The following is a 13,345-nucleotide window of genomic DNA, read 5'->3' as shown; positions in this document are numbered from 1 at the left end:
ATAATAATGGAAACACTTTACAATAAGGTTTAATTGGTTAACATGAGTTAACAACACAAGTTAACATGAACTAACAATGAACAATACTTATTAACGTATTTGTTAATCTTAGTTAATGTTAATTTGAACATATACTAAAACATACTTAAAATATAAAGTTCTATTAATTAACATTAGTTAGTGCACTAACTAACATTAAACAATTGTATTTTTTGAACTAACATTAAAGGAATGTTCCGAGTTCAGTACAGGTGAAGCTTAATCGACAGCATTTGGGGTATTATGGTTATTGCCACAAAAAATAAATTTCGACTTGTTCATTAAAAATAAAAAAATAAAAGCAACAAATTAGGTGACAGTGAGGCACTTACAATTGAAGTGAATGGAGGCTAATAAAAAAAAAAAGTCCTCCCTGTTATTTTCAAAATTATAGCAACAAGACAAACAATATGAGTGTAAACATGATTTTAGTGTGATAACATTGCTTTCTAATCTTTTCTGTGTAAAGTTAGAGCCAATTTTACAACTTCTTTACCATCATGATGTAATGTAAAAAAAAAAAATAATCCTAAAACAACAGTAAAATTTCAATTTAAACAACTTTACAGTTTAAATAATACACAAGTTTTAACAGAAGAATTAATGCAAGTGTTATTATAAAATTATAGGTTTCACATTTCTGTGTTTAAACCCTCCAGAAATTGGCCAAATTCACTTTCATTGTCCCCATTCACCTCCATTGTAAGCGCCTTATACAACATACAATGCACGTTCACATACAATGAGAATAACATTTTCGTATACTGTATACAAAATGTATACTGGTTGTCATTTCTACCACTTTATCATTTCTACCGGTATATCGGCCACCCCTACTTTATATCTTACTGTCCCACCTTTATGGCTTTTTTATGAAAAAATATAATAACAATTAATGCATTGCCATGGCAACAATATTTAATATATAAAATAATTCCTTTCCAATTTTACATCAGCAGTGTTTTGGAATTATTGTAAAGAATTTTAAAGCAATTAATTTAAACATGAAGAGGGCTAATTCAAAGTCTGTTAAAAGTGCCATACTTCCTGCTGCCAGTTGGTGCCACCATGACTGTGACCCATAATAGCCGCATCCATGTGATCAGCCTGCATATTCAAACATACATGTACAGGTTTCCCAAACACTACCCCTTTTACTATTGGTAGTTAAGACAGACCGACCTGCCCCAAACTCATAACATTATTATTATGCATATTAATTAAGGATAGCAGAAAGTATTTTAACATTGCAAAAAAACAAAAATACAAAATGTATCTCATATATCTTGCCTTTAAATTCATTAATTGCAATTAACCTAGTTGGATTCTTCTGTACCAAGGCCAAACATTTTATAAAAGAGGTTATCCTTTTGACCATTTTGCTAGATTTTAACCACTTGTGCATTTTCAACAGTTGCAAGAGGTTGTATCCAGTGCAATGAGGACTACTGGTCCAAAGCCAATCATGATGCGTGTGTGCCAAAGACCATTGAATTCCAGGACTTTGCCGAACCTCTTGGTATATACAATCACACTGATTGTTAAATCTGCTTTTGGGGTTCTTGCAACAATTGCAGTTGTGATCATCTTCTTGATGCACCTTAACACACTTATGGTGAAAGTCAGTGACCCTCTGTTTAGCTTCACTTTGCTACTGGGTTTGGTGATCACCTTCCTTTGCTCTATTGTGTTCCTTGGAGAGCCTCAGAAGTGGTCTTGTGTGACCAGTCAGGTGGCACTGGCTGTGGGTTTTGCTCTAAGCCTCTCCTCACTCATGGGCAAATTCACTCTGCTCACACCAAGAGCCAGAGCAGTAAAAGCTGTCAAAACTGCTGCCAAGAAGGCAAAAGCGGCCGCAGCAGCCTCTGAGCAGAGCCCTGACACTGCCGTCATCGCCCCAGCTGTGTCACAGAAGAATAACGTGGACCCCATACATCCCTGGCACCAGTGGGCGATGCTCATGTGCACCCTGATCCAAGCTGTGGCCTGCATTGTGTGGCTGATTCTGCTTTCCCCACACCCTGTGAAGAACACCGCTGCCCAGAACTTTAAGATCATCATCTTCATCTGCTCCATCCTTGCTTAAGACATTATTTTGGCTCTGCTAACTTTTGCTTTTGCATTCGTGGCACGAAAGTTGGAAGACTCCTACAGTGAGGGCAAATGTGTGACCTTTGGTATGCTGGTATTTTTCATCATTTGGATCTCCTTTGTGCCTGCCTGCCTGAGCACACAAGGGAAATTCATGGTGGCCTCCAGCTTTGACTTGCTGGCATGTATCTTTATCCCTAAGCACTATGTGCTGCTTATCAAGCTAGAGAGGAACAAAGAGGAGATGATGATTCCGAGACCCAAATCTTGTGATATGTTCGTCAATGGAAGATCTGTATCGCCCTCCACCACCATCAGCAGCACTGCTAATGGCAGTGGAACTACTGTGTCCACTGTGTCTTTAGATGACTGATGCCAGTCCCCCAACAATCTATCTACTGTATCGCTCTGAATGTAAAAGTCTTATTTATTACATTGGACTTCACCATATTTTCTGGATCTTTAATATAAATCTTAAATTTAGATCACAGATCTAAAAAATAGGAATTACAATAAAAGGTTTTATGCCCTGCGTTTTATGTTTCACAGCAGTTTCATGGTAAAATGAACACATAGAACAACTGTGACATATCACGGATACAATGGCTGGTTATGACTGTATAAACACTTATTTTTTGCTCTATTACTCACACTATATTATGATATCTAAACGCTTTTACTTTAACGCATCATTTGAAAAACAATACATTTGAACACTTGTATTACAGACTCACCTACATTTACATTTACACATATTCCAATGTGATTAGCTTCTGCAGTAGCTCGCCTCATAGAGGGTTTGACTGTACACGTAAGACAATGGTTCACACCAGCCAAACACGCAAGCTGACATGTGAGTTGAAAGTGTCATAGAAGTGACAAAAAATTATGTAGGTTTTTTGTTTGTTTGTTTTTGCAGAAAATGTGCTTTTCATGTAGCATTTGCTTTTAGTTTACAATTGGTTAGGTTTATCTGTTGGTTTAGGGCAAGGATGTCTGGTTTGTTCACCTCTCATTTGCTTTTAGAACACTATTGGTTATGTTTAGGTTGAAGTTTTAGGTTAGGGAGGTACGTTTTACTCATTAAAACCTCCAAGTAATATTCACCTTAAAAACCTTGTCTGATTATGACCCCATTTCACTCACTTTTGGCGCCCCTCACTGGGAAACTGCAGCCAAACGTGTAATGAAGCAGGTAATTTCAATTTGCAAAAATGTTGCTATGGTCATGTAATGTTCATGAGATCAGGCTGATTCCCAGAGGTCCACTTATAATAATAGTAACGTTTTTTTATGTTGGCTTTATAATGCATCATATTTTTTTAAAATTATTTATAACCATATTCCACCCTCCTGCTGACTCTTAGAATTAAACAGCCCAACCCTTCAATAACAGCCCCTTTGCAAAGCCTGAGTTACATTGTGGTTTTGAAAGCAATTTGTAATGAGCCACAAAATCTGTTAAGATCAGATGTAAATGATCAAGGACCTTGTTAAACAGCACCACTCGTTTTTAACACTGGGAACCTTCATAAGGAAATGCAGAGCAGCAGGTGCTACACACAGCCATGAACACCACAATGTTTGATTGACTTTCCCACATTTGACTATTTTTTTGTTGTTCTTTTATTTAGGCATAAAGTATCTATTCTACTTACTATTTTTTACCTTACCATTACTGGATGGGCCAAGTTTCAAAATAGCCGAATAGGTGTTGTTGACATTTTAATGTGGCCAGTCAGACAGTTGGGGAAGGCCACAGCTAGTCGTTTTTTCTAGTTATAATTAATGTTTTTTTTTTTCCCCTTCACTGAGGAAAAAGTTTCGAGTTCTGAAAGTTACAGTATATTTTCATAGTGCAATAAATTAATTTATCTCAAAAGAACAAGAAAAATTATATTCCTCATGATATGACCCTATAAAAGAGCATGATTTTACACTCAGGAATGTTTTTATGACTAGTGTAGCATAGCTGTTCTAATTACAAGATGAGACCTGCATTTGTCATTAAAAAATAAACCTAGTCTTTTCAGGGGCAATCTTTAGTAAATAGAGAAGTGAACATGGTGCAGATCCCGAGCCACAGGTGGGAGCAATGAGACTTCAGCTGCCATACTGAGAGCAGAGATATTGTGGCTGACACAATAAATTAAACGAGAATTCAATACGGTTCTATTTGTTCTCGTTTGTTATATAAAGGAATGATTGTAAATTGTAATCATATTGCTAACATACAATGAACTATATTTTTGAGAAATGCATGTAAACTATGCTGTTGACTTTAATTGTGAATCTAAAATTATTTCATTGAAAAGTAAGGTTTGACTGAATTTGTTGTTAGATACAAGGGAGGCATCATGGATTCATACACAAAGTGGAATCCAATGTGATTTAAGAGTTTATTTAGAGTTACCCTGAATTTTGCACAGGTCAACACTTATCTCTTAACCAATATGTACTCATCATCATGTTTTGCATTATGTCTTTATCTTTATGAAACATAGACAGTTATGCTTAACTAACAATATGTTTCTGTTTCTTTCCTTGTTAATGTTTTTTTTTTTTACTGTTGCCTTGCTGACACATGTGACACCGTTTATCAGATACCAGCAGGGTGTACTGGACACATTTTGTGACTAAAATGAATAGTTCACCCAAAAATGAAAATACTCTAATCATTTACTCACTCTCATGCCATCCCAGATATTTATGACTTTCTTTCTTCTGCAGACCACAAATTAGCATTTTTAGAATATTTCAGCTCTGTAGGTCCATACAATGTAAGTGAATGGGTACCAACATTTTTTAATTCCAAAAAGCACATAAAGTAATCCCTATGACTTGAGTGGTTATATATATATATATGTCTTTAGAAGTGATATGTTGTGTGGTTTTTGCAACAGATCAATATTTAAGTCTATACTTTTTACTATCAATCAACAATGTCACTTATCAATCATTCACTTTCACATTCTTCTTTTGTTTTTGACGATTTACATTATTTGTGCATATCACCACCAACTGGGCAGGGAGGAGAATTTATAATTTAAATAAAATAATAATATTGATTTGTTTCTCACCCACACTAATCATATCGCTTCTGAAGACATATATTTAACCAATGGAGTCTTATGGATTACTTTTATGCTGCCTATATGTGCAATTTGGAGCTTCAAAAATGTTGGTACTCATTCACTTACATTGTGAGGACATACAGAGCAAAAATGTTGTTCTTAAAATCTTCGTTTGTGTTCAGCAGAAGAAAGAAAGTCACATCTGGGATAGCATCAGGGTGAGAAAATGATGAGAGAAATTAAATTTTGGATGAAATATCCCTATAATTATTCACATTTTTTTGGCATATGGAAGACACCATTTTGGAGTTAATGTTAATTTAATCAAACCAAACATTTTTGTAAGACTGACTGACAATTAGAAAAATAATTTGAGAGGAGCAGCAATCATCTCAAACTGGCAGAAGAGCTCGAACTCACCTTTAGGGAGTCCCGCCCCTCTGATGTTTTGGGAAATCTGATTGGCTGGAAAATACCGCCCTGGTTGAAATGACGGTTTTTATTGTTTTTTGTTTTTGTTGCTGAGTTAGGCTTGTCGGTCTTGTCCTCGTGTACAGGTTAGTGCTTCATGCTGCTGAGTCAGGTCGACCACTTTACCAGCGCACTTGAACCAAGGGATGTCAGTGTCCATACCACTGATCTATAAATATATCAGTGGTCCATACGCACCTTGACGCCACTGGTGGTGTATGTCTGAGAGAATTATGCCACTTGCCACTCTAGATGCCTCGTGGAGTGATGCTATTTTTCTATAATTGGACGTGAAACAACACCCTCTGTGAGGAATAGCCCAGCATGTCTGAGAGACCTTTGTAGTCTCTCTCTCTCTCTCTCTCTCTCTCTCTCTCTCTCTCTGTGTGTGTGTGTGTCTGTGTCTGTGTCTGTCTGGGCAACTGTGTGGTGTAAACAAAGTGCCTGAATATGGTCTTGGCACACAGGCCAATGGCTATGCAACACTGAGCTGGGCTACTGGAAACATTGGGCAGCTACAACCGAACCAACTCACTTGTCAAGGTATGATTTTAATCATTACCAGTCATCAGGGCTTTGTGAATTACTCATTAAGGGGTCAATTAAGGATGGCTGCCGTCCAATGGGGTTAGGATTCAGAAAACATGATATGCTGCTACTGTTCGGGGGAGGGATTCATTTTGATGGTTTCCTTTTTCGGTTTATTATGAACGTGTGGAGAAATTCTTATTCAAACTGTCAGATTTGTACTGTGGAAACAAAAGTCTTAAAAAGTACTCATACTAAACAGATACAATTTACATAAAGAACGTTTTATTAACTTTTTATACAACATTTCAGTAACCATAAAATTAGATGTGAAGTTATATTTTTTTCACGTTACGTTACATAGTTGTTTTTAAACAGAACACGCTCGCTTGAGGAATGTTGCTATAACAACTGTATTCCGCTCGAGCGGTTTCCCTTAGGATCAGTACCTGATGGAATGACATAGAAAACATAAATAGCAACTATTTATCTTCTCTAAAGTATATCATAAAAGCGTTTTATTTTATTTATTTACGAATTATCTTTTTGTTTTGTTTACGAAGCCAAAGTTGATGTTAGGTGCGAGGAACATCATCATATTGCGCCCAAGATCTTTTAAAAAGTTCTCCCTCCTTAAAGGGATGGGTCACCCAAAAATTTTAATTCTCTCATTATTTACTCACCCTCCTGGCATCTCAGATGTGTATGACTTTCTTTCTTTTGCAGTACAGAAATTAAGATTTTTAGAAGACTATATCAGCTCTCTAGGTCCAAGTGAAATGGATGCCAACATTTTGAATTGCCAAAATCCACATAAAGGCTGCATAAAAGTAATCCATATGACTCCAGTGGTTAAATCCATATCTTCAGAAGTGATATGGTTGGTGTGGGTGAGAAGCAGATACATTTTTATGTAATTGTTTTTATCATAAATTCTTCTCCCTGCCCATTAGGGGGTGATATGTACAAATAATGTGAATCAACAAAATTAGAAGAAGAAGAATGTGAATGTGAATGTGAAAGTGGAGTGACTTTTGCTGTGTCTCATTTGGAAGGCTGCATCTTCCGGAGGTTGCATTTGTTGGCCGCATACATCATCAAGGCTGTCTTGTTTCAGAAAAGCGAGTAGGACACTTTGAATGTGACCTTCATTCATGGGAATACGGAGGATGCATTAGGTGTATCTTTTGTGGGCACTCGCAACCCACAATTCTTTGCTTCAACGGAAATGTAAAAAAAAATAAAATAAATGCCTGTAATTTGCCCAAAAATATGATGTTCAAACTCAAGTAATGTTAATTCCTAAGTTGAACTACCTGAGTAGATGGGTGCAGAGTAAATAATATGTATTATTATATTAATATGTAATTAAAAATGAAGTATTATAGACTAAAAGCACACCTGTAAAATCTATTTTCTTTTCTCTTTACATCATTATAACTCTCCTAAAATTTACCTCATACATTCCCTTCCAAAGGGACTTTGTTCCCTTCTCATTCAAAGCGCACATGCTTATTAAAGAGTGGGGTGCTGTCATAGCAACCATGATAAGTTCTGTTTCTGTTTGTCCTACGAAGGCCGTCTCATTTAAATGAGGCTTGTTTAAAGGAGATATGCTGCATACTCGGTATACTGAAGCCTTCAAAGTACGCATCCTAGCTAGCACGCAGCCTTTGAAACGAGGATAATTCATTATAAAAGAGCACTTAAAGGGGTCATGTAATGAGGAATCTAATTTTCTTTGATATTTTGACATATAAGAGGTCATTCTACTATAAAAACATACTGTAAATTCCAGAACTCAAAACTTATTCCCCAGTGCAATAAAAGTGTTAATCAGAATCAGAATGAGCTTTATTGCCAAGTTTTCTCAAGGAAATTTCTTTGGCGATAGGAGAAACAAGTGCACACAGAACATTACAGTGACACAGAATATAAAACAAGGTAAGTGAATAAATAGACATATAACAGAATGGCTTATGTACATGTTTAAGTGGTAAGGTGTGTGCAAGGTAGGGGTATGTACAGTTATTTAATTAAATATGTGAATTTCAATATGCCCATGAGACATGTATTTACATTATTGCACTATGGGGTGTTGAAACCAAGCTGCCAAATGGGGGAATTGAAACCAAGCTGCCAAAACGCCCCGTTCTTTACTTCTGTGACAACCCTACATCACTTAGGGTACTCATTAATTCAAGACAACCTCTACAGCAGCAACATCAAAGTCTATTTTAAAATCATTGCACCCATGGCCCCGCCCACTGGTGTTCACTTGGCTCATAAACAGAGACAGAGAGAAGGTCAAAAGGCCTACTGTCTGTGGCCTAACTACTCCTGAATACGAAAGGAGACCCATCTGGACTATTTTGAATTATTTTTGAATACAAACATGTTCTACACAGACGTCTTTGAATGTTGTCACCTCTCCAGCATGCTTTTAAAAGATGCAGTGTCCAGTTTCAACTCTTAAGAGAAGATGCATTTCATCAGCTGCTGTGGCTCCTGTTGTTTTGTTGCTTAAACTGCTCAACAAACTGTTCTTTCGCCTATCAGCGCTATTTTTAATTGTTGGTGTAAGTAAACATACACTAGATGGATATCTATGACCATTTTTATTTGTTTCCGGCGAATGTAAACTGGAGGTGTGCATCTTGTGAAGCAGTCATAAAACGAGTCTTTGCCAAGGAATTGTCACTGAATGATATGAGGCAGTTAAAACACTATTGGACCCAATCAAAAATGTAAGTAAACAGTTCCATTCATTAATATTTCAAATGTAATGATTGTTTATGATGCTGACACGATGATGACGTCTGTTGATGCAACGCAACGGCTTAAGACTGTCTACATCGGGCGCAAACTTCTTCAAAAGTCTACAAACTTTCTGAAATGTGTCTTTGTGTTGTTGCCATTACTAGCGCCAGTGCAAAATGGAATGGGACACCTGTTTGTTTGCTGTTGGAGTGACGAACCGCAACGGACGCTTCCATGGTAGACAGCATTATTGATTTTGCGTCCGGTGTAGAAAGGGTGTGAGTGTTAACAGTTGTGCTTGAGATTAATAGAGTAATATGTTTGGATGCAATGTGTTGGATGTGCATTATGTGTAAAACGTGAAATGTACATTTCTAATGTTTTGGTGCTTGATTATTCTCTTCAGATTGAGTTTCAAAAATGGCTGAATTTGAGGGGCTGCACGCTTTTAGCCAATCATAACAGAGGGCGTTTACATTGAAGTTTAAAGGAGGAGCTGAGGCAAAAATCAAGCTTTCAGCAAGATGATCAGAGGCAGGGTGGAAAATTATCGTCATATATTACAAAATGATGACTGTTTTGGTGAAAAATACTTTACTAACATTATCAGTGGACCTCAAGGAAGATAACAAAACTATAAAAAAAGAACATTTCATGACCCCTTTAAATTTCATATCGCTACTGAAGATATGGATTTAACCGTATAAATAGTTGTCTGGAGTGCTTTTATGTTGCCCTTATGTGGATTTTAAAGCTTCAAAATGTCGGCACTCATGCACATACATTGTATGGAGCTACAGAACTGAAATATTCATCTAAAAATCTTCATTTGTGTTCAGCAGATGAAAGAAAGAAAGAAAGAATACACATCTTGGATTGCATGAGGGTGAGTAAATGGTGATAGAATTGCCATTTTGGGGTGAACTATCCATTTAAAGTAATTTTATAATCATACGCTGATCGTCTATAATACTATTAGTTTTGTTTAAACATCAAAAGGTTGAGAGGTTTAAGTGGAATCTCATTAAAGTTTAATCCTCTGGATGGACAAATTAGATGGAAGAACAATATTCAATGTGTGAACCAAACACTGATGCACACGCTTTGTGAGATGAAGAATTTACATCTTCCCTGACATTAAACTAGGACATTTAGTAATATAACCAGAAAAACAGTTACCTGCACACAAGATATGTGACGCAAGAATCAAATGAATATCACTTTTGCAACCTTTCAACAAAGATAACCCAATTGTTCAATAGTGTGTGACAGACAAGGGAAGAGAGAGAGAGAAAGAGAGAGAGAGAGAGAGCAAGCAAGCAAGCAAGCAAGCAAGCAAGCAAGCAAGCAAGCAAGCAAGCAAGCAAGCAAGCAAGCAAGCAAGAGTCATCATAAAAACATTTCTGCTACAGATAAACCATGTTGATGTGGATCCAGAAGATTAATTCATCCTCATTAAAAGGAAAAGAAGAGTCATGTTTAATCTATTTTTGCAATGAAATGTAAAGTGTGCTGTTGGAAATGACCATTGTATTCTGGTCAGCTTTTGCAGGTGGCTGAATAGTATGGCAGATAAAATGGAGGCCAAACGAGATATGATAGATGACAGTGGCAGAGGTCACAGAAGTTCAAAGATGCCCTACAGGTCAGTAAAAGTTTAAATGAATCATGATAAGAGCTATGATGATAATCAGCTGTGGATAGGGACCTGTATGTTGTTGAGTTCTTGTAAATAACTGTGTTAATCCTGGTGGTAAATGCTTTGAGGAGGGGTCAGATTGTCTCGACAAGCTCAACAGGAGACTACATTGTCTGAACTCCTGTGCTAACAGCCACACTTGTAAAATGGTCTTTAGAGGGGAAACTGTTTGAAACAAGTAACATCACATAAATTAATTGTTAAAGTAATATGTTCTCTTTTGATTAATACTGAACAGGAAATTAAGTTCTCTGCTATCATGCACCAGTTGAAAATGTGCCTCCTAATACACCTTGAAAGTCTTCATATTGACGATTGCAGTGTTATTGCTAGTACTTAAGGTGCTTAAAGTTAGGTGACTTTACCTCTATGATAACGTCGGCCAGACTTATTAATTAATTAAATGATGCTCTCTCACCAAAACCCCAACCTCCAAAAACATGTCAGCAAACCCAAGCACACAGTATATTACATTTCTGAAATGTGTCCATTTGCTATCTTGTCTAGTATTTAAGCTGAAAGATTTGATATCTGATCCATCTGTAAACATTTGTTAATAACTACATCAGATGCCTTTTTTAAGATGCTTTCATTGCGTAGAGATAGAGATGAAATGCACCATTAATTACAGTCGCATGATGGCACATTAGTGGTAAAGAGTGTCTATCTTTGTCCAGCAGGAGGAGCTGCCCTACGAAGGTCAATTTCACTTATTCCCCTCTCATTGTTGCAGCAGTGATGTGATTTGACAGCTGGATGGCTGATTCACTCCTTTCTGTCTCTTTGAGATAAACTGACTGAACAAAGACTTTCCCGTTAAGCAATTGCACACCATATTGAATTAATGAGGCTGTAGAACAACGTGACAGCCTGTTGAAAGGAAGAAAACATATGGATAAGATAAAAAAATTAATTGTTGCAAAGAGCGCCTGTTTTTTTGAAAGGATATCGGCTTGAAGCATTGATTTTTGAATCCCACATTGACATACAAACAAAGCTTTGCAAGTACATAAGCAACACTTTCTGGTTCCTTTTCAAAATAACAATTACTCACTGTCACAGTATCTCACTGAGAGAACTTGCTACTCTACAACTGAGAAGAGGCTTTTTGCACTCAGCATGTGTAAGCAGCTGTTTTCAAACTCACAACAGAGGAGCAGAGGTGAGAGTGAGAAATGTTCAGAATGGATCTAAAATTGTGTGTGGCAAAAACTGGAGCCTGGTTAACAGATGTTCTGTAAGGTTAGAATGGTACAAGTAATTGGACACCAGACTGTCAGGAAAGCTCTGTTAGACAATGGCTGAGAAGAATCTGTGTGCCACAATAAGTTATAAAAGAATGATTACCATATCTGATGCATTGTTGTCTGTCCCCACATCATGGACATTATTTTTCTTTTTCCTCTGTGCATATCCAATGGAGATAAAACCATTCCCTAGGCTCTGTTGAATAAGAGGCATCATTCCATTTTTTTCTCACCTCCCTTCATTTTGATCTCCCCCTTCTCAATTGCAATAAAATCACTTGGCTGAATGAGAGCCCTTGGGACCAAGACAATTATATTTGAAGCTCTTCTGGCTATGACTCAATATTATTTTCTTTGATGAATTGTATCACCCTAAGTAACCTTTTTGACCTGGGCTGAAACAGCACAGCATGAGTGTGTATGTTTTAAAGAGCATAATGTGACCACTCATTTCTGCAAATTTTAGACAAACAGCAAAAACTGGCATGTGTTCTGAAGTATTCAACTCTGAAACAGTCAAGGAAAAATCCACAGCACAAAAGGCTCAATTGGAAAATGGATTTCAACACTATTTTCAGTTGGGATTTTTTTTTTATCTTCATGTTTCAAGTTTCCATCAAGAATCCATAAGTTAATCGTCTTCCACTATCATGACTCAAGCTATTCATAACCTTCTTCTTTATCTTTCATTCCTTTCCTCCTGTTATTTCTCTAAAGTTACAGTATTTTCTCTTTCTAAGCATTGCTTAATTTCCAATCTGTTTCATTACAGTGTTAAAGAGATGTTACTCTGAGGACGAAAAATCTTTTAATATAATGCTTGTGGAAATATTGAGACCCGTTTCTCCGCTCCTTTGGGAGATGGAATCATTTCACATCATGCGACTCCTGTCTCTCTCTCCGGGGCAACTCTTCAGCTTGAAGTCAACGTCAAATGCCAATTGCAAATTACTTCCGTTGTCTGACATATTTCCGGGCAAGTCAAGTTACTGATTTAATTTTATCCATCAGGATTGTGGGCTTTACATACTGGTTAACAGTCAAGTGTATGGAAAGAATGGGATTGAAATACACAGTATTTGTGATATTAGCCTATCAGGAAATTTGTTTTAGAAGCAGGAATAGTTATTACTGTTTGATAAAAGATTGCACATGCAAGTATTTTCTATTTGAAATAATGTGTACCAATGAATCATGTATAATAAGAGCAGGAACGTACCACTGCTGTACATTCCTGCTCTTATTATGCATGATTCATTACCTTGGGTCAACATTGATTTCATGCAACAGAGCAACAAATCAGAGAAATAAAATTAAAAAAAAATGCAATTTTGTTTTTTTAAGAGTCATAAATGCAATCCAATAATTTGTCATACAGTAAATATATTAAATAAAACACTAAACAAAAATGTGCTAATATACTGCATTTAATTAAT

General features: G+C 36.6%; 1 long non-coding RNA gene across 1 annotated transcript; it reads left to right on the top strand.

The window, feature by feature from the left end:
- Positions 1-9,438: 9,438 nt before the first annotated feature.
- Positions 9,439-11,487, top strand: LOC127622842 (uncharacterized). The gene is made up of 3 exons (XR_007968016.1): positions 9,439-9,849; positions 10,507-10,608; positions 11,340-11,487. It is a non-coding gene; the product is annotated as an uncharacterized LOC127622842 (long non-coding RNA).
- The last annotated feature ends 1,858 nt before the right edge of the window (positions 11,488-13,345 follow it).

This window comes from Xyrauchen texanus, chromosome 29 (genome assembly GCF_025860055.1).
Source record: "Xyrauchen texanus isolate HMW12.3.18 chromosome 29, RBS_HiC_50CHRs, whole genome shotgun sequence".
Taxonomy (NCBI): Eukaryota; Metazoa; Chordata; class Actinopteri; order Cypriniformes; family Catostomidae; genus Xyrauchen; species Xyrauchen texanus.
This window is presented reverse-complemented; position numbering and strand designations above follow the sequence as displayed.